We start from the raw sequence: 23183 nt of genomic DNA, 5'->3' as shown, positions 1-23183 counted from the left end.
AAATAGATAAAATGGCCAAAACCCATGCATCTCAAGTATTTGATAAGATTTGATAAAAAGATTAAAGTAAAAATAACATCTTTCTCCATGTGACTTCTGTATGTGTGTACTCAGTCATGTCCAACTGTTTGCGACCCTATGGACTGTGGCCTGTCAGGCTCCTCTGTCTGTGGGATTCTCCAAGCAAGAATACTGGAGTGGATTGCCATTTCCTCCTCCAGGGGATCTTCCCCACCCAGGGACCAAACCCACATCTCCTACATCTCCTGTATTGACAGGCATGTTCTTTACCACTGTGCCACCTAGAGAGAATTCTCCTGGAAGCAGACACTGAGATGGAGTAAGCCTGCAAAGAAATAGCTCATTAGGGAATGCCACTAGGATGAGCACTTGTGAAAGGAAGGTTAAGGAAGCAGGACTGGGAAGAGCCTGAATTCTGAATTCATGCTGGAAGTTTGATAGATGTCAACATTACAAGTTGCTCTGGGGCCAAGGTGGTCCATTAGAATGGCAGGCCTTGATACTCTTGTATTCACCTGTCATTGGATGTTGGCCACCAGGCAACTGGAGCCATCAGAAGAATAAGTAGGTGCAACTGAAGAAGCTCTAAAGAGGCTGGAAGCTAAAATCTGGGATAACAAGCCCTTTTTGCAATGCAATCTGGGAGGTGCTAGGTTATGTCTAGTGTGTGTGTGATCAGTCATGTCTGACTCTTTATGACCCCATGGACTGTAGCCCAACAGGCTCCTCTGTCTGTAGGATTTTCCAGGCAAGAATACTGAAGTGGGTTGCCGTTTCTTCTCCAGGGGATTTTTCTTGACCCAAGGACTGAACTGGAATCTCTTGTGTCTTCTGAATTTGCAGGATAGGTTTTTTGTTTGTTTTTGTTTTTAACCACTGGGACTACCTGGGAATGTCTATCACAACTTAAATTTAAGGAAAATTCATGTAAACTGCTAGTTAAGTAAGGACTCTAGAACTGTTAAATGTAGTGAGTAACAAATTACATTTTACAGACAAATAATGTTTCAATGTAATGATTCAAACAAAGATTAATATATGGATGTTCATAACATATGGTTTAAAATAGGTCAGAAATTGAGAGAAAAGCATTAATTTACCTCACATAAGTGAGTGGGGTTTTAACTGGAACATAAAATCTATTGTAATAATTTAACATTAATAAAGTGATTATGCTTTGTTATTATTTGATACATGCTTGTTCTAATTCTAAATATTGATAGTAATGTCTTGAGCAGAGATAATTATGTTTTAACTCTCAGGAATTTCAAAATTATATAATAGCTAATTTACCTGAAGGCATTTATAAGAAAAAATAAATAACTTCTTAGGGGGAGGAGCATGACTCTCAACCCTAAACCTAGAACTTGTCTCTTAATGTCCTCTGACAAAAGATAGCTTTTTAATTTTTTCTTCCTCCTTCCCACTTTACTTTTTAGAGTATATTTTTACTTAGTTTTATGCAACTGAGAGTGGAATAAAATCTTGAGGAAATGGTATGTTCAACACTTCTGTAATTCAGCTACAAAGAAGTGAAAATTCTTTGTTTAATAACTTTCTTTCATAACAAGTCGCAGAAAAACTTTCCCCGTGTTCTCTGTGTCATGTACCAGAAGATGGCTCTCTTGCTCCTCGGCGGTGACCGAGAGGCTTCCGACTGCTTCAGGAGCCCCAGTCACAGATTTGCCCCAGAAAGCAGTGTAATAAAGCAGGCGCCTCCTGCCTGTTTATCTGAACTGACTGAGATTCTTTACGCGCAGGTGCAACTAATCCTTTCAAGATGTAATGAAGCTCAATAAATCCCCTTTTGCAATATCTTCCCTGGTTTTTGAGGCCGATTTTGCTTTTTGTGAGGAGGAACGTGCAGAAGGGCTCTGCACAATGCTGTATGTTTAAGCAATAAGGAGACTGCCCCGTTGTCTCACGTCAGGCTGCCTGGGATGCAATTTCCTTTTTCCTGTTCTCAAAATTAGCTGATGAGAGCAAGTTCCCCAGGTGAGCACAAGTTCCCCAGATTTTTTGCTCGTTTGTGTGTGTGTGTGTGTGTGTGTTTGTGTGCTGAAGTAGGTGACCGAAGAACTATGCCATCACTAGCTGTTATTCTCAACTTTATGTACTGGGAAATTCACTGGGGCACACCATATTAACTATCTGAATCTCTACCCTGCTTCTTATTAGTACAAAAAGTACTTACCTGCTATTCATCTCCCTTTTAGTGACTGTATAAATACCAAAACTATACACTGGAAACTTCCAGAATTATTTATAAATATATTAGAATCCCTAGCATATACATGCATTCTAATGAGAGTTAATGGAAAGCAAATGCAGAAGAGGCCTGCTACTCCTGACAATTATTCAGTGTTGTGATCTTTCTCCTTTAATATTCTTCAGCTTTCCTACTGCCATTTTGTTGATACTAAAACATCTACCAGTGACTGGATAAAAAGCTAGATCTAGAAAGGATATGTTGTCCATATCCCAAGGTATCCCTCACTAGAACCACATGCTTGCTGTTGAAGGGTTAACTGAACAACACACATTCTCTCCAAAGCAACCAGAAGGATGTTTTAAAACCGTCCATCATATTGAGTCCATTTTCTGCTTATTTTAAGATTTTCCAACACTTTCATATTGCACTTAAAGTTAAAACCTATATAAATCTTTATGTTGCATAGTTTTTGAATTCCTAGTCTCTAACCTGATCTCCTACTTTTCTGCCCTCAGCCCATTCAACTCTAGCTGCACTGGCCTGATTTTGGTTTCTGGGATGTAGCATGCTTTTTACAGCCTTAGAATATTTGTTATAGCCATTTCTTCTACCTTTAGCACTATTACTGCCATTTTTTGGTGGCTGGTTCTTTATTCTCATTTAAATCATAAAATCAGTGTCACTCACTGACTTTCTATCACAGGAGGAAGTGCTTTCAATAATTATAGCTGAGACCCTCAAACATTTTAGACATACGGCCAATTCCTTTTCTGAAACCATGCTAAATAAAAGCATTCCTCTGTATGCTTTTCTATCTCATTCACAGTTATTAATATATTTCTTGTTGTAAATTAATAGATTGTCCATTTTCTTTCTGAGTTGTATTGTAGTCTGGAGTCAACAGCCCTGAACATACTGGATCTTGAAACATGGCAGATCAGGTTTCTGAACATGGAAGGACCAGACATTGGACCTTATTGAATACAAGCAGGTAAATTCTACTTTATGTGGCCTTTGTTTGGTTAATCTCTAGGAAATCCCTTGGAGATGCCCTAAGTCAACACGGCATCTCTTTCTTCAACTCTCTCTCTCCCTAAATAGTAGTCAGTGGTAACAGAGGAAAACAAGCAGAGGTTAAAGATAATATCATAAATCCTAAAAGGATCTTTAAATATAATAGACATCATAAATGTAATTTCTCCATTAACTCTATGAGGGTGCATATGTGTTTTAAATTCCTGTATTTGATGCCCCATGACAAACGACCTCATCCTTACCTGCACACAGATATCACTTGGGGAACTTTTTAAAAAACCGAACCCTTAGGTAGCACTCTGGATCAAGCACACCACAATATCTGACCATCAGATACTTAGGTCTCAACACTTTTTTTTTTTTTTTTTTTTTGGTCTCAACACTTTTTAAAGAGATTCCAGTGCAGCAGTGGTTGAAAATCTCTGCTCTGATTTCCTTCCCTCCGGTTTAAGTTCTCCTGATTGTTGTCTCTTTCCTGGGGCTGGTTCTTCTAAGGTGTCTTGTGATCTCTGAAAATGTTCTTATCTGTAGTTCAGTTTCCCTTTCAGATGTTTGACTCGCTTACTTTACGAAGTCTATCTGAGGGTAGAGCACTCAAACTACAGCTGGCTCTTTCACTACGCAGTTTTCAGTGACTCTGGTACAAGGGTGAGATTAGCTTTAGAGGTGTTTCTGTCCTTCTGTTTGGTGCTTTTCCCCCCAATTTTTCTCTAGCATTGCCAGCTACCTAGAGCGTTGTCCTTTGTACCCAACCTGCAAGTCTACTTTGAGATAAACACTAATGCCACAGGTTATCTTGGTGGAGAGGAGCATGCTGTGTGCAATGGCAGAGGCAAGAAATGTGTTAGAGCTGGCTGACAACTATTACCTCGGAGCTACCCTAATTTCTCTGCTACAGTTGTTTCAGCTCCCTCCTGCTTCAGGCATCCGCCATGGAATTTCTGCGGCTTTGCTCCTATCAAGTTTGAAGAATCATACTCTTTCAAAAGTTTATTGACCTCACATTCTTCTATCTGTTCAAAATCTGTGTTCTTTCAGCCTCTCAGGAATAACTCAGTTTTGATCTTCTGAAACTTTCCTTATTTCTGAGTATAGCTCTACATTGGTGCAATTAAAAAATATATATACATATATATATATACACATATACAAAAGCAGTTCTAAGATGCACTGTGAGATAAAAAGACTATAATGTGTATTCAGTATGCCTTTCTATTCAATGCTATGGTATATTGTTACATACACTTGATGCTATATCTATACAAACACATACCATGTTTCTCATTCAGATTCAAAGATGGCACTGCTTTGTTGTTCAGTCGCTAAGTCATATCTGACTCTTTGCAACCCCATGGACTACAGCACACCAGACTCCTCTGTCCTCCACTATCTCCCCAAGTTTGCTCAAATTCATGTCCACTGAGTCGGTGATGCTATCTAACCAATCTCACCTTCTACTGTCCCCTTCTCCTATTTCATTCCATCTTTCCCAGCATCAGTGTCTTTTCCTGCAAGTTGGCTCTTTGCATCCGGTGACCAAAGTGTTGGAGCTTCAGCAACAGGCCTTCTAATAAACATTCAGAGTTGATTTCCTTTAGGATTACCTGGCTTGATCTCCTTCTAATAGTACATTGATTATAAATCAATCAATTAAACATCAATTGAGTACTCACCATTATATGTTTGGAACTAAGCTAGAAACTGTGGATATAAAGATACATAGGATATGATTTTTTCCTTTCAAAAACCTCAACATCTGGCTAAGATGTCATTCGGATAAAAATATAGAGTGTATCTCTATATAGATATATAATATAATGAGTGCTAGAATAAAAGCACATCAGGAAGTTCCTTTGAGGATTAAAGACGATTAAAAATAAGTAATATGACCTATGCCTTTGAAGAATCAAGACTCGGTAGCTGCCTCTGCTTTTTTTTGCCTTTTGTTCACTGTCTGTTCTTTATCTGAGCTCAGGGACTCTTACTGGGAGGACAGTGTTGCTTTGGTTAAGGCTTCATGTCTGAGTCTCCTGGCTTCCTATGGTTATGGTTATGTGAGCATACAAGGCCTCTATGCTGTTTTTTCATTCTTTGTACAACTGCTATTGACTTCATCTCTTTGTCTTGTGATCCGTGTGAAGTCTTGCTTAAAAAATATCACTCTATCTTAGCTCAGTGTCAGACTACCCTGTCTGTTGCCTTTGTTTTGCTGGAGACAAATCTATGTGGCAGGTGCATTTCTGCAACAACTTTATTATATTCTTTTCTGCCTGGGTTCACTATATTTGATTTTAGAAACCATCCTGTTACTGGTATTCTTCACAAACACTTGGCCCAAAATAACCTAAGCAAGAATCCTAATTAGATAGAGCTAAAATGGGTTTTCCTCAGCCAGACCTTATTGAAGACATTGTTTGTGTTTTCTCATATATGGCATAGATTTATCATGCTTCTTTTTTAAGAGAAGAAAAATAAATTTTTAAAGATTCATACAATTTAATTATATAAAACAAGTAAGTTGAAGTTTCCTTTTTTATCTATTGGGTAATTTAGGGTATTCATTAGCTAGTAACTTTTAGAAAAATGGAAATAATTCTACATAACATCACTGTAGATTAATATGTTTTTTGACATTTTATATCTTTCTAAAAATTCTATTTGTTAATCTATAATACTTCTGAGATTATTTTCTGCATAGTTTTGTACAAATATTTTAATATTCCTCCATTTTCCTGTTATTTCATATTTACATTCAATATGCTACAAATGTGATCAAAGTAAGAAAAAAATATTAAGTAGAAAGTACTGATAAAACTGAGAGATGGTTGAAGTACTGTGAGTTGAAATTTATCCACAGTTTAATTCCAGGTTCAGCTTTTGCCCAAGTGTTTCATAGTCAATATTTTTATTATGCAGCTGACTCCAGATATAAAGCTGGGTAGCTTTCAGAGCTGAATTACTTAGCAAGGAATATGAAGTCAACGTCCTTTAAATAAACTAAGTCTGAAACACTTTGGAGAAAAATTTGTTGTATTTAAAACAAAATTTTGTTGCATTCAAATGAGGTCTTTTTTAAAAAGTCTAATTTTACTCTTTTAAAGTTACTCCCCAGTTTTAAAATCCTAGGTGCTACAATAATATGTAATTAAGGTTAACAGTCTTCTCATTTTAAAAATATATGAATTAAAAGTTCTTTTATAAATGTACTTCTCATTTGAAACCACAGTCATTTGGAGAATTCATACAATATCAGCTTTCTCAATTAAAAAGAATTTGGGGAATCAAACCAAATAAGAAAATATAATATTTAAATCCATTGGGATTTCAGAGTTAAGAGATAGTGGCAGGGAAGAGCTGTTGTTAAGAAAATATTCCTGAATAAAAAGACTGTCCACATTTTTCCATGTTAATCTATTCCATGTATTCATTGGATTTTACATTACTTCTTTCCTCTTTTCCAATCAGGTTTTATTCTCTATAGCTCATGAGAAAGTTTAGAAAGAAAAGCATAATATCTCATGGTATGATTTCTAACAAGAAAGACTTGGAGGCTAAAGAGATAATTCTGGTATGCAGGTTTAATTATTCACTGTTTGCAAATATTCACTTGTTTATTTTGGTTCTCCATCAGTGAAGGATTATAATTTTGTGATTTATGGCACCTTCTTACCTTTTAATAAAAATGGATGAATTTACTGCATGAACTAAATTCGTGTTTGGAATCTACACATGTCAAACACTTTGATTCCATTCATTCAATTGGAACTTCAAATAGTATTAATCACATTCTACTAACTGGTATTGATTGAAACTATCATGGATTTATAATGTGTCATCCCTTCTAACTCCAGAGTTTTTTTTTTAATTTGAAGGACAGATGTTGAGATTCAAACTGAGTGGTGCCAGTCCTCCTTTAAGTGATTCCCAATGGATTTCATGTTCATGGCACAAAATTTGCAAGTGAAAGCTCTTATATGGTTGGACAACAGGAATGAATTTAAATGGAAGAATTTTAAGGGTCAGTTAGCTGAGAATTTATATTATGATAATCATATGGAGAAGTTTGTTTAATATTAAAGGATTTTTATGTGGTATTCTAGTTTAAAATAAAAATATGAAATATTTATTGAATTAATGAACTATGGTATATATTAATATAATAAATATTATTAATAAAAGATAACTTAATTATTAATACTGATAAAAGGGAAGGGACATCATGTAAATAGTGCATTATTAAATATTATAATTATCACTTGTTAGTACTCATAATGCATTTTATTCTCCCAGTTGGTACACCTGCCATTCTGAGTACTTTTGCCTCTTCAGTTTGTATATTAAAGCCACGTAATAATCTATGTTAGTCATTCAGTCATGTCTGACTCTTTGCAACCTCTCGGACTGTAGCCAACCAGGCTCCTCTGTCCATGGAATTCTCAAGGCAAGAATACTGCAAAGGGCTTCCATGCTCTTCTCCAGGGCATCTTCTCAACCCAGGGATTGAACCTGGGTCTCCTGCATTGCTGGCAGATTCTTCACCAATTGAGCCACCAGGGAAGCCCCTAAGTAGATAATCTGTAAAGTCACATGGAAAAGACTGATTTTCAGCCACAGCTATGGAACTCCCTGGTTAACAGTTATGGTCTTCACATAAATACTGACTGATTTCTCATTTAGCAATGCTATTGCCATCAACTAGTCAGGCTGATATAAATTATTAATCGAAATCTCTTTTATTCCTTTATATCTCTTTTTCTTCAGTTATAGATTATCAGGTACCATTCTTGAAGGGGAAGAAGGAATACCATGATAGCATGTCTTTATTTCCATTCTTTATGATATGTTCACATCCAGGAAACCTCACTTATCTAACTACCTACCAGAATATCACTAACTTCTTGTCTTCAATTTCCATAACATTTCTAATATATTGTGCATTGATACTTTCCACCATTTGCTATATGCAAGGCACCATGGCCCACATATTAAATAATTATATTGTTTAATTTTTACAGAAACCCAGAAGATACCTGTTCTCATTTAACAAGGATAAGTAGCTTGCAGTAAGTAACAAAGCCAGGTTATATCTTTCACTTAGGAAATACTTACTAAATACTTATTTTATACAAAATACTGTGCTTGGTGCTAAAAAATTTGTTCACTACTACATACTAAAGTTCTACTTGTTTAATATTTTATTGTTAAACAGACTGAAATGTTAAGAGCCTTTAGTATAGGAATTTTGTCTTTTTTACCACTAAATATTCAATGCATAGGACCATGCCTTAAGTGAACAATACAAAGTGAACACTGCAAAGAAATAGAGGAAAGCAATAGAAAGGGAAAGACTACAGATCTCTTCAAGAAAATTGGATATGTCAAGGGAACGTTTCATGCAAGGATGGGCATGATAAAGGACAGAAATGGTAAGGACCTAAGAGAAGCAAAAGAGATCAAGAAGAGGTGGGAAGAATACACAGAAGCACTATACAACAAAAGGTCTTAATGACATAGATAACCACAGTGGTGTGGTTACTCACCTAGAGCCAGACATCCTGGAGTATGAAGTCACATAGGCCTTAGGAAGCATTTCTATGAACAAAGCTAATGGAGGTGATGGAATTCCAGCTGAGCTACTTCAAATTCTGAAAGATGATGCTTTAAAGTGCTGTACTTAACTCTGCAGTGGCCACAGGACTGGAAAAGGTCAGTTTTTATTCCAATCCCAAAGAAGGGCAATACCAAAGAATGTTCAAACTACCACACAATTGCTCTCATTTCACATGCTTGAAGGTCAAAATACTTCAAGTTAAACTTAGAAGTACATGAACTGGAACTTCCAGATGTACAAGCTGGATTTAGAAAAGGCAGAGGAACTGGAGATCAAATTCCCAACATCCAGTGGATCATAGAGAAAGCAAGGGAATTCCGGAAAAACATCTACTTCTGCTTCATTGACTACTCTGCAGCCTTTGACTGTGTGGATCACAAGAAACTGTGGAAAATTCTTAAAGAGATGGGAATACCAGCCTATCTTACCTGTCTCCTAAGAAATCTGTGTGCGGGTCAAGAAGCAACAGTTAGAATACGATATGGGACAAAAGACTGGTTCATAATTGGGAAAGGAGTACGTCAAGGCTGTATGTTGTCATGCTGCTTATTTAACTTATATGCACAGTACATCATGAGAAATGCCGGACTAGATGAAGCACAAACTGGAATCGAGACTGCCAGGAGAAATATCAATAACCTCAGATATGCAGATGATACCACTCCAATGGCAGAAAGTGAAGGGTAACTAAAGAGACTCTTGATGAGGATGAAAGAGGATAGTGAAAAAACAGGCTTAAAACAACATTCGAAAAATGAAGATCATGGCATCCAGTCCCATCACTTCAAGGCAAATAGAAGGGGGAAGAGTGGAAGCTTGACAGATTTTATTTTCTTGGGCTCCAAAATCACTGTGGACAGTGACTGCAGCCATATAATTAAAAGATGCTTGCTCCTTGGAAGCAAAGCTATGCCAAACCTAGACAGCGTATTAAAAAGCAGAGACATCATTTTGCCCACAAAAATCCAGATATTCAAAGCTATGGTTTTCCCAGTAATCCTGTAGAGATGTGAAATTTGGACCATAAAGAAGGCTGAGTGCCTTGATGCTTTTAAACTGTGGTGCTAAAGACTCTTGAGAGTCCCTTGGACAGCAAAGAGATCAAACCAGTCAATCCTAAAGGACTCTGAATCCTAATCAATCCTGTCAATCCAGTCAATCCTAATCAACCCTGAATAGTCATTGGAAGGACTGATGCTACAGCTGAAGCTCCAATACCTTATCACCTGATGTGAAGAGCCAACTCACTGGAAAAGACCCTGATACTGGGGGAAATTGAGGCAGGATTAGAAGGGGGCAGCAGAGGATGAGATGGTTGGGTCACCAATTCAATGGACATGAATTTGAGCAAACTCCAGAAAGCAGTGATGGACAGGGAAGCCTTGTGTGCTTCAGTCCATGGGGTCTCAAAGAAGTGGACATGATTAGTTACTGAACAACAACAAGAACAATGCCTGGCACTCATTAGCGCTCATTGAATAGTTACAGAATGAATGAATGAATGAATGAGCAGAAAAGTGTTCTCTTGGAATGGTTATAAATGAATCAGGGGTAAGAAGAAAACAGCATGTGTTGAAGCAATTCTTTACCTGGAATGCCAGCCCAATCCAAAAAGTAGAAATAATAATTACTTTATAATCTCCTCTCCATCTCATTATGTAATTTTATCACTTTGGCTTTCAGAAAGATTAAATTAACTTCAGATTCCTTCAAATTTTTCCAAACTGCTATAGATGGAAGGCAAAAATCATATAATGAGAGGGCTTTACAACTCCACAGCATTTGTGAATTACTGAAGTGTGATCTGTAAAGAGCTTTTACTTCATGTAAGGAAACCACACAGGACTGGGTCTCCAGGGAAGGTGGCAGGTGCAGGTTGGCTAAAATCATGGAACTTTTGTTAAGTTTCTGTACTTATCTGGAAACAGGTCATATTACATTGTTCAAGATAATGACACATTAAAGTGTCTTTGAATTGAAAAATAAAATATCAAAAACAAATGTTGCCAAGAAATTTAGACTGAGACACTTTATGATGTGAAAACAACCTTTGCAAAATCCCTAGATACTCATGTTCTGACTGGTCTTTGCTTGAAAAGCTGACAGCCTGATGGTGCTTTCCCTTAGCATAAACCTATTCTCAAGACTGAACTCTTTCAACATGTTTTTAAAAGTAAGCACATATAGATATAGATATACATATATATACATATACGTATATACATATATATATATATAGTGCACAAATCAGAGTTATGTGAAATGAGTAGTCTAAATTCCTAGGGTCTTTCTTCATTAAAAACAAAACAATTATTAAGGAGAGATTACGTGGTATAAAGTCATAGAGGCTACCAGTAGGCAAATTGATAAAGCAGAGTTACCACACTGAAATATTTATTCCTCAAATTTCAAAAGTATTTATACAAAACATTTTACATGCATGAATTTACATAAATATTTCAGTTACCACGTAGAAATGGTTATGTCAACTTTGTATCTTATAGAAGACAGTGATAATCAGTATGAAAGCAATATATAGAGAGACACGAACTTTAGCATCAAAGCCTTACACTGTTCGTCCGTCTCTCTGTTTAATGGGGTTAAGAACGCTGAATCTTTCTCAGAGAGGGAAGTTGTTCCAGAAATACATCTGCGATTCTTTTTTTTTAAATATAATAATCTATGAATTGCAGTAGTATGTAAATCTCTTATTTTCCTTAATGTGTTTGTTGCTTTCTACTATATATTTCAGTGTTAATGCTCAAAGTATAGGTTGTAACCTCACAGAGGTCAGATTTATATCTCTTGTGTCTGTCACATAGTAAAGACCTGATAAATATTTATAAGAGAATAAGTAAGATATATCAGTCTTTTCTGGTCTTCCTGAGCCCAGTGTTGACTCTTTTAAAACATAATTTTAGTATGAATTTTTATGTGTTCTAAGCTTATGATAGATGTTTGTCATATGCATTTGTTTCTGATTAATAGAACCCAAGGTTAACATAATCAGAGTGTGGTCATAGAATAATATATTATAGAAAATGGGATGATTTTTTTTAAGTAGGCTCAGATTATAACCATAATACAAGAGCCTCAGTATCCACAATTATGAGCAAAACTGAAGAGGTCTCTCATGGAAAGAGAAACTGGAAGTGAATTTAGCAGCCAGGCAGGCAGAAGAGGAATAATCTGGATGAGACTCAGGGCAGAGCCTGGTTGGCCCCCAAATGCTTCCCTTTCAATATTTAATATTGTCACTTAGATTGTTAAACTTCCCTCACTTATAGCAGTTTTATTATGTTACTAAGTACAATCTGGGAGGTTGATAGAGTCATATTTTCAAATCTTTCTGGAGCAGTCTTACAATATTTGTAGTATATCTTAAGGGACTTAATTGGTTTACCTTCTTTCCACTGTAATCAATGGAGGAAGCTTGAGGAAAGATTTGCAGGCCTCCTTTTACTTTCTCCTTTAAAAACTACACGTCTAGAAGTGAAGAATAGTTACATTTGAGTATTCTCATGTGAGACAGAAGAAAGTCTTAGTTATAAGCCTTCATCTTGCCATCATCTTAACACTTTTAAAAGAGATCATTGAGGAAATTTTAAAAATCTGTGTAGATGTACTTCTTCTATTGCTCAATTCTATAGAATATAACAGGAACCAGTTTATGTCAGGTGTAGCGAGACCGGGGTAGTAAAGGATTTGGGATGACATCAGTAACTGGCACCAGGGGCTGCTGAGGTTTCTGAGAGTGTCTGGTGCTGGATGCGTGAGTATCCACAGAGATGTGCTCAAAGGAGATCAGATAATAGTGTCACAGTTGGCTTGGGCTGAGTGTAGACGTGAAGACTAGAGGCATAGAGTTGGGTTGGATGTAGAAGAGCAGTGGGCACTGAAGGTGGGTTGCAGCAGGGGCAACAGACAAGAGTTCGTAGGGAAAGTTTTATAGGAGGAACCCACAACTGTGATTTGCTGTATTTCATTTTATTTTCCAAATGAGTTGCCTGTGAATGTGGAGATAAGGTGGGGCCACTGAATTTCTCCTCACTGAAATGTACATCTCTAGAGAAAGAGAAGCTATAATCTATTCTACTAGCTAATGGTGTTTAGAAAGCACAGATGGGGAAAGTGAATAGGTGCTTCAGATCTAAACACTGTAGATTCCCAACAAGCGATTTTAGCCTTGAAAATAACAGTTCTACAAGTTACCAGCTTTAAAATTTGAATACAAAGAAGGTTATTGGTTTATATATGCTTGAACTGACACACACACAGTCAAACACAAAAACATAAGCACATACACACAGCTCTTTAGAACTTAGATGAAACAACCCAAGACTTGGGTATGTCCAGCTAAATAAGCAACTCCCAGAATCAATCTTTTTAATCATTTCCTTTTACAGATGAACCCAAATTCTAAAATTATCTTCCTTATTTTTCTTTCCTTTTGAAAAGTCATGTTTCCTAAAGGAAGGAAGGTCAAGTTATAGTTTCCTGTTACCTTTTACTCACTTCATTTTCTACTTCCACTTTCTAGTATCTCCTGTGACCTCTCACCCACAGGTACTTCTTTTGCTTTGGCTTCAGAAGATATCCTTTTTCTCTGAAAGTGGTCAGAGTCCTGTACCCTTGTCCTATGTGGTCCTCTATTCAGCCTCAAGAGGTAAAGGATAACAGGGCTCCTGTAAAGTGGAGTTCTTCTGATTTGCACTCCTGATTGATTAAAACCTTGACCACTCTATATAACATTTATATGTCATACTGGCCACTGTCCTATGGTGATCAGCACAGGAACTGACCAGTAAAACACATGGATTGTTCACTGTACTTCGCCATGGAAACTTCTAAATGCTCAAGGAAACTGTCACAATTTGCCAAAGTGACCTAAGACTACAGTGGGTTATTTGTTATAAATGTAGATTTGGGGTTTTAAATTCTTTAGTATTGGGTTTTGACTAATGACATAGCTGTTGATGCTACATGAGATTTTATCCAAGGTTACCCTTTTATGCTAAAAATGTAAAATACAGTCTGCTTTAAGTCATATCTAAAAGCTGATACTCAATGGCACAACATGAAATGCTTATGTTTCATGACTGTGGGACAGGAACCAGACCCTCTTTGGTAGTGACTTCATTTTGTTCTTGAAATGAATTGTTAGTTGCTCTGTCATATTCTACTCTTTGCAACTCCAGGGACTGTAGCCTGCCAGGCTCCTCTGTCCGTGGAATTCTCTAGACAAGAATATTGGAGTAGGTTTCCCTTCCCTACCCAGGGATCGGATCCTGGTCTCCTGCATTTCAGGAAGATTCTTTACCATCTGAGCCACCAATGAAACCTCATTTTGTCCTCACAACTATTCAAAAACTGCTTTGGAAATTTCTTGTACCTCAGTTGCCCCCAGGCTCCCATTCCCATTGATCCCAATTTATCCTTTTTCCTCAACAAAAAATCTAGAGGTCTGTGTTACACATTAGCAAATCAGCAGTATTTTAAGATGATTTACAGAGAGATTAAAAGAAAACTGCACTTTTTAAACTCCATGACTGGAAACCCTTTTGAGCTTTAATTTAAAGTCCCCACTTCCTGAAATCTCATTGACATAAAACATCCAATACTTCAGTACTAACTGGTTTTTTTGGGAAGTGATTTTAATAGGTTCACATGTTTCTGCTAATCAGAAAACTATTTTCATAGGAAAAAAATAGCATAGAGACTTTCTCTTAAGGACAGATATTCTTTCCTCAAGAAGGTATAGATCTGTGACAACGGGGAGTCCAACAAGAAGTTCAAGGGCTGCTTTAAACAGACAGTATCTGTTGCTTTGACATGCAACAGTGAGGGCAACATAAATAATGTCATTCCTTTACGGTTCTACTAGAATTTTCCAGGAAAGATTATCAGAGTAAATTCAACCTTACAAAAACATTTGTGATTGTACAACTAATGGCAGACATTGGTAATTTTTGCTGGCAGTGAACTGACAAAGTTGCTGAAACCTTTATAAATATCATCTGGTACTTAAACAACACACACATGGATTTTATTTATGATGCTTTTCAATAACCCTGAACTTTGGGATCAGTTGGTTGTAGTGTAAAAGGCAGTAGTAGAGACCACCCAGGAAGAAGTGAAAAATAAATCTTAGAAATATATGGCATGTATACATGCATACACTGTTAAAGCTGCTCATGCTTTTAAGTATTAGCTTTACATATTATTGAGATTTAATGGCACCAAAATATTCTAAAGAAATAGACTTTGATTATTGTTTTGCTAAATTGCATATTTAATTTTAAAAAGACTTTCTGGTGGAAATTTAAGTAGTTCTATTTATAGGAAGTATTTAAATTACTGTATTTTCTTCATATAATTTAAATGTTATAAAATTACTAGAAAAAAATGGTTGAGAAATGCAGTCATTCATACTGCTACTAAATTTTGCGAAGCCTAATGTTGAAATCCTCCAGGAAAATCTGTAATTTCATTATCCCATGAAATCTAAGGAAATGAGGTGACAATATTGTTGATAAAATATATTCTCTTATTGTGCTATGCTCCCTCTCATAAGAATATTATTCAAAAACTAGATTAAGCTACTTATACAGCTGAACTTTTCTGTATTTTTTAATACAGAAACACCCCCAAACTAAACACAGGAAACAAAACTTTAAAACACCTGAATAGCAGAATTATCTTCTAAGAGTCTCCCACCTTCAGTTTAGACTATTACCGTTGAAAAGCAAACATAAATTGAAACACAACTTTCTGTCAATTTCCATCACAATCATTCTTGAAATATACAACCGTTTCTCTAAACTAATGGGATAAGTAATTTTTACCTGACATCCAAGGGGCCAGACATCTTAGTGACTGGTCTCAGGCCTCTAAGTGCCTGCAGACCCTGGAAGCAGATTAGCCTTCATAGGACAAACAGGCAAAAGCCTGCATGGAGCCATGGGGGTCCAGTGAAATCTTGAGAAATCAACCAGGAAGGGCTGGCTGAATGTGTGTGCCTGAAAGAGAATGAAATTCAAATCTATAGGAATGAGTCAGAGAACTGCTGCTCAAACATTATCAGAGGATTGAGGTAAAATGCTTTTTAGTTCTGATTTAGTAGGTCTAGGGAGGGTCTTGGGTAGCTGTCATGTTCAGTTCAGTCGCTCAGTCGTGTCCGATTCTTTGCGACCCCATGAATCACAGCACGCCAGGCCTCCCTGTCCATCACCATCTCCCGGAGTTCACTCAGACTCACGTCCATCGAGTCTGTGATGCCATCCAGCCATCTCATCCTCTGTCGTCCCCTTCTCCTCCTGCCCCCAATCCCTCCCAGCATCAGAGTCTTTTCCAGTGAGTCAACTCTTCGCATGAGGTGGCCAAAGTACTGGAGTTTCAGCTTTAGCATCATTCCTTCCAAAGAACACCCAGGACTGATCTCTTTTAGAATGGACTGGTTGGATCTCCTTGCAGTCCAAGGGACTCTCAAGAGTCTTCTCCAACACCACAGTCCAAAAGCATCAATTCTTTGGAGCTCAGCTTTCTTCACTGTCCAACTCTCACATCCATACATGATTACTGGAAAAACCACAGCCTTGACTAGACAGACCTTTTTTGGCAAAGTAATGTCTCTGCTTTTTAATATGCTATCTAGGTTGGTCATAACTTTTCTTCCAAGGTGATACCAATACTGATGGTCCACAGTTGGCTACATGTTCTGAGTAACTGGACTTAGTAAATTAAATGGTTGATCAAAGTAGGCATGTTAAAGATAGATCAATAGTACGTAAGACAGGGATCTCCATAAGGATAAAGTGGAAGTACATTGGAACCCAAGCACTTACACTGCTAATAAAAGAGATGCTAGCTGTGTTCCTTTGGGATTTTACTTCCTTAAAGATCAATGCACTTTCTTCCCTGGCCTTACCAGCTTCCATTCTTTCATCATGCTCTCACAATGTCTGTTTTTTCCTGCTTCTATGCTCTTAAAACTTCTTCTTTTTGAGCAGTATCTTCCCATCCCTTAATGTTATGTTAAATATCTTATATCATCTGGTCAATAAAAGAAAGCTGAACATAAAAGGTGAGTTGTGTTGTATTCAGTAAAAGACATTTAAACATAGCAAGACTGATCAGAAACACTGAGGAACACAGAGCCTGGAGATGTATCCAGAGAACAGACCTAGACTCAAGGTATGAAAGAAATTCTAGTTCAGTTTTCTCTGAAAATCATCTTCAGTACTACCATGAATATATATACTGCCCATTGAGTTTTGAACTTAATGCTCTTTTTCTTTAGGGACAGTATAAAATACTTTTTGTACAGTCCTTATTCTTTTTCGCCATCTAGCTTGTCTAATATATACAGCAGTCTTTTCTAGACACCAGCTCAAATGGTATCGTGAAGTTCATATGAATAGAATAATTCTGCTTCAAGCCTACAATCATTATTTGATCTCTTTATGCTTCATTTTATCAGTTTCCAAGATATAGCTGAAAGATGATAAGACTTCAAACAAAAAGCAATTATTTAAAAAAGAATTACCAAGTAATCGAAGCCAATCATTATTCACACTTTTGAAATTTTTATCCCTTCCAACCAGACCTTGATGTCCATCAGATTTTGCTGAGACCTTCATACTAGTGAACATCTGGATCATGTCATAGTTTGATCTTATTTTGTCTAACAGTTTCTTTGTGATTTGCCTCCCACAACACATATGGTTTATTTCTTGTGTTTATCCTTATTTTGGCAGGGTTTTGAGATGTCATGTCTCTTTTCATCTTTACCTTTTAAAGGGAGTGATTTTGCATAAATTATTATCTTTCTAGGTGTGAATTATGGTAGTGGTCTTTTTCATGGGTTCTTTAGAGACTATGAGCAAATGCCTGTTCTTATATTTTATTCCTGTAAATTATATCTTACTGCAAGAAATATAATTTTTTATATTTTTCAACTCTAATTCTATTTTTGAAAGTTCTTTACCAGAATTTGCAGCTGCTCAGAAGGTCTCAAGATTTCATACCCAAAAGCATACAATACAATGTGATTTATTTGAGACTGTATAAAAAAGGATTATTTTGTTTTCTGGAAGATAGAAATTATGTATAGAGAAATGTCTTCTTTCCAGGCTTGAAAATGTTAACTCTGGAAACTATACACATGCAAGTGATTACTTAGTACAGAACAACTGGGTAAGTCACTTTTAGAGACACATCCTTTGGGATGATGATGGCAGACAGACAGTAGCCCTAAAAATTACAAATTGACCTAGATGGAAATTAAGAAAAATCTGCTGGTATCTTCATTTAATGAGGCTTTACAAGAGGATACATGTCAAACACCTAAGTTATTTATCTTTTATTGGGAATATTTATAATTTCTTTTGAGAATTCTTATGGGAAAAGGCAAGTAGAAAAGTACTCAGATGAATAGCATAAATGAAGGAAATTATTTTCATTATACTTATTGATTTAGAATGGTAAAGAGAGGAATTGTAGGTACAAGAGACTGAGAAGACATGGAGGGGTGAATGACTAAAGAGGGTGGCAATAGACATAATTAAGAACCTTTTGTTTATTCATTTTTTAAAAAGGAAAAACATTTTTTCACCATTATCAGAAACAGTAGAGAAAAAAGCCCTTTGATTGCTTTGTCTACCTTGCTTTATGAAAAAGGTGTTCTCTGCTTCCTTAGTTGATCCAGATCCTGTCCTCTCCTTCATTTTCTAAAATTTCTTGACATACTTTTTCCTTTTCTGTACAGCATTTTTAAAAATAATATTTACAATAACTACTTATTTTTCTAGAAACATAATCAGGAATTTTATTTAATTATTTAACCACTGTGTGCCAGTTTCTTTATTGATTAAATAGGTACTAAATAACAAGGTTTGTGGAGCTGTTGTATTAATTAAATAAAGCAATACAAATAAAGTACTTCTTTAAAAAAAAACCAGTATGTTATAAACAGTATCACTACCACCAGTGCTACTGTAACTATGATGATTTAATACTAGTATACCCCATCTATGGTATTTGACATGTTGTCTTCTGGTGTTTGGCATTTGATTTTATGAGTTTCTCAAAATGAGAGACACATTTTTCCTCTTCCATGACACCCACGTATAACATATTGTGCCTGTTACTTAGGATGCACTCAATACATGCAAAATAAATGGTCCGAGGCCTGGATCTTCCTTTTCTGGAAACTGTGCTCTACTTTCCTTGTTCTAACCACAGCTCATGTCCTTATTCTCATTTTTGTTTTACATTCCATTGAAGTCTTCCTGCTCTCTGGTTGATGACTGAAGGTGGATTGGAGAAATAGGTCAATTAACTGTGCAATCAAGACGTTACATGGATCATCAGTGAGGGTACTGACTTTTTTTTTTTTAAATTTTCAATTGGGGTATAGTTGCTTTACAATGTTGTATTTGTTTCTGCTGTACAGCAAAGGGAAACAGCTGGATGTATATATACATCTCTTCATTTTTTTTGGATTTCCTTCCCATTTAGGTCACCACAGAGCATTAGGTAGAGTTCCCTGTGCTATACAGTTCTCATTAGTTATCTATTTCACACGTATTAGTGTATATATGTCAATCACAGTCTCACAATTCATCACACACCCTTCCCCTATTTGGTGTGCATATATTTGTTTTCTACATCTGTGTCTCTATTTCTGCCTTGTAAACAGGTTCATCTGTACCAGTTTTCCTGGTTCCAGTTATATGTGGTAATATGTTTTTCTCTGACTTACTTCAGTCTGTGTGACGGTCTCTAGGTCCATCCATGTCTCTACAAATGACCCAGTTTTGTCCCTTTTTATGGCTGAGTAATATTCCATTGTTCTTATGTACCACATCTTCTTTAGAGGATACTGAATTTTTTAAGCTGGATTGCTAACTGATAGGAAAGATGTGCCAGAAACTGCAGAAGATGGAAGAGAATCAGGGAAATTAGTATTTAATTTTCAAAGGGTTAAACAATGAGAAGATGGCAAGATCTTCAAAACACAATGAGGTTTTGCTTTGTTTTGAAGTTTTGATTTCAGCATAAATTTTGGAAGTGTGTGAGGCAATAAGAATGCTTTTATTCACTGAAGGATAATTTTTCCTGAGAACACAGTCTCATAATAATATAGAAGTACTGTTTTAAAACATTACTATTTGACCCAGTTTTCAAAACACTCAACTGTGAGATACCATATGGTACAACAGAAGTGACGCAATAATGCAAGTGGAGATGAATGACATCCACATGGAATTGACAAATTTAATCTACATTTAATACTGAATCTTGGATTTTGAAATAATCTTCAAAATGGTTCAGACAACCTAGTGAATACTAAGAACAAATCTGACATTCTGGGGTACCATATTTAATTGGAAGTTAACATATCTTGATGCATATTTCCTAAGGAAGTTGGTGTCTGCTAGAGTTCATTTCCATTGAGACACTCATTTATGGGTGGGACTGGAGAATTTTAAAACCAAGTGACATACTGAAGAATTTAGGATTTCAACAAAATTTATCATTCATACAATTGAGGATTCTTGCAATTTTCTATCATACTTCTTTAATGTTTGAAAGTTATATTATCTAGGCACATATATCAAGTAAAAACATAATTTATTTAAAAAACTATAGATATTTAAGTTGAATGCATATACATAGAATGTTTGTAATTACTATTGTTGAAGAATGGGAATCTGTATAGAATTTCTTTTGGCATTTATTGACATAAGGCACTGATAATTATGACATATTTGAAAGTAGCAATTCAATAAGAAGTATAAAGTTTTCTCACTATGTATTTTTATGAAAATACTGTATATTTTTAAAATTTGCTCATGGAATGGTATCCTTGATATGTTAAATTGTGTAAGGATATTATTTCACACAAAAGTATACACTTCAAATTGTTATTAAAAATTAAGGTATTTTCTAACAAAACAATTTTCATTTATAAACACAGACTTTAAGAATGCATTTATTATTCCAAAATATTTTATTATTTCTGTCACATAGTTAAATATGTGAAAAAGCTCATTAGTATAAAAGTTTTCTCTTTTTGCTTCAATTGCTTAAGGACAGGTCATGAAGTAACCAATATTTTTTCTTCAAATTTTTTTCTTTGAGAAAGTATAGACATTAAGTATTTTATAATTGAAGACTGATGAAATTTTCATTGGACCTTTCATCTTTCATGTTAATATCTTATCAAGTACCCAAGTCAATAAGTTGTTTCCTGGAATATACATTATTTTTGGATGACTGAAACAAAATAATACTTTTGCAGTGGCAATTTATTAAAAGTTTAATAGACTTTTTTTTTTTAACCTATATGTTAAAATGTGGTGATAGAAGTTTCTCTTCTAATTAGATAAAATAACAAGATTGTAATCTGGGGTTTTAAAGGTTAATGTTTCCACATTAGACCTAAATTATTGATTAATAAGTCTAAATTTAAGATCTAAGACAAATCACTTATTACTTTTCTTTCCTACAAAGTTACAATAATAAAATTGTCCTACTTCATATAAAGAGGGTCAAACGAGATCACAAAAATACATGATTATAAACTGATATAAAAAATGTAATATTGCTATTGTCAAGAAGTAGCTTTACTAAGGCTTTATTATTGCTTTTATACTTTGCTTATATTGATTTTATTTAATATTATAATATTAAATACAACATAATGCAATATATCATAAAATTTCTTCTTAGGTTTAGTATGTACTGGTATCAGATAATTTTATAAAAATATATAAGCATTTCCTTTAAAGAAGTTCAAGAATATTACTTCTCAATAGTGAATACAGAGCCACCTGATATTACACAGTTTTAATAAACACTGTCTAATATCTAAGAGGAGATTAGAAAGAGACCAGTATAGGAATAATTGTAAGTTACATTCCAATCTCCAAAAGGACTAGGATATCTTATTTTTATGAATGGATTATGGATTTTGTAATCTAGAGTATGTGATTTTGGTTTTTTTAATTTTAAACTTATGAAGAAATTAAAGGAGAAGTCTTAATAATGGCATGTTTCTAAAGTTAGTGACTATAGATTAGGTCAAAATATAAAAATCTTGGGATGAGAATTTACTTATGCTTTTCTGAGTGAACAGGTTTTATAATGTTAAGAATTCAATATACTTTTTAGCAGTACACTTTTTCCTATGGATGCCAGATTTTATTTATCATGCTGTACACTATTCACTAGGTAATAAATTTAAACTGCTTCTCGAACCAAATATAGTAAAAGTTAATTTCAACAAACATATACTTAGAATCAAAAGTAATACAAAGAAGAAAATGAACATTTTTTTCTGAAATTGGTACATGCCAGCAATACAGTATAGATGAATCATTTTTAGTCAGTATCTAAATTCAAGTAGAATTTATTAAATGGTACATGGAGATATGTATTAATTTCTTGATATTTACCAGCAATTTAATTCAAATAAGAATATTTGAGGACTAACAAAATTAATTCTTTATTCTGAAATTCAAAGGTGCAAACCCACTAAAAATTGAAGTGTAGTAAATAAATTGTAAAGTGGAAAAGCTATTTGATTTTCAGACACAAAACTTTGCTGAAAATGTTTAAGCCTCTCTGGACTTAGTTAGCAACCAAACAATCGAAACTTTAAGAATTGGGCTACACAAATAACATGGATTTTTTTTTAACATATTTACTTGAGATCTAATGCTTCAATGAGGTTTACAGAGAAAATGGAAGTTAAAACTTCAAAATCACCCAAACTGTAATGATTTGAACACATTTATGAAACATTTTGCTTAGGTACTGTATAAGTAAATACTGCGGATACAAGTATAATGTTTAGGTTAAGAGAAATAAAATATATTTTTTTGTAATAGGAGAGAAAATTTGACATTATAATGGTGATGTGGAGTTGACAGACTCAAGATGTGGCTCTCACTTTTTAAAAAAAGTTTTTCATTTAAGAACAGAAAATAGAAATCTTTGCCTGTCAACTGTGTGTGCTAACTTCACTTGTGTTATTGTTTAGCTGTGAAGGACTCCATCTAGGGCATCCGCTGAACAAACACATGCTGCTTATTTCAATGCTATCTTCGGTGAAGTCGTGTTTGTGAGTCACCTTGCTAGGCAATGTTGGAACCCATGACATGGCTGTCTAGTACTAGATGGGTGAGATAATGCTGAAGGTACGTAAAATACAAGAGGAGTGGGGCTAACCTGATGAAGCCATCTTCTCTCAGCTATTCATTTGTGGAATTCCAAATTCCAGCTGACCTGTGGTCACTT

The sequence above is a fragment of the Budorcas taxicolor genome, chromosome 4, assembly GCF_023091745.1.
Source record: "Budorcas taxicolor isolate Tak-1 chromosome 4, Takin1.1, whole genome shotgun sequence".
NCBI lineage: Eukaryota > Metazoa > Chordata > Mammalia > Artiodactyla > Bovidae > Budorcas > Budorcas taxicolor.
Note: the sequence above shows the minus strand (reverse complement) of the source record.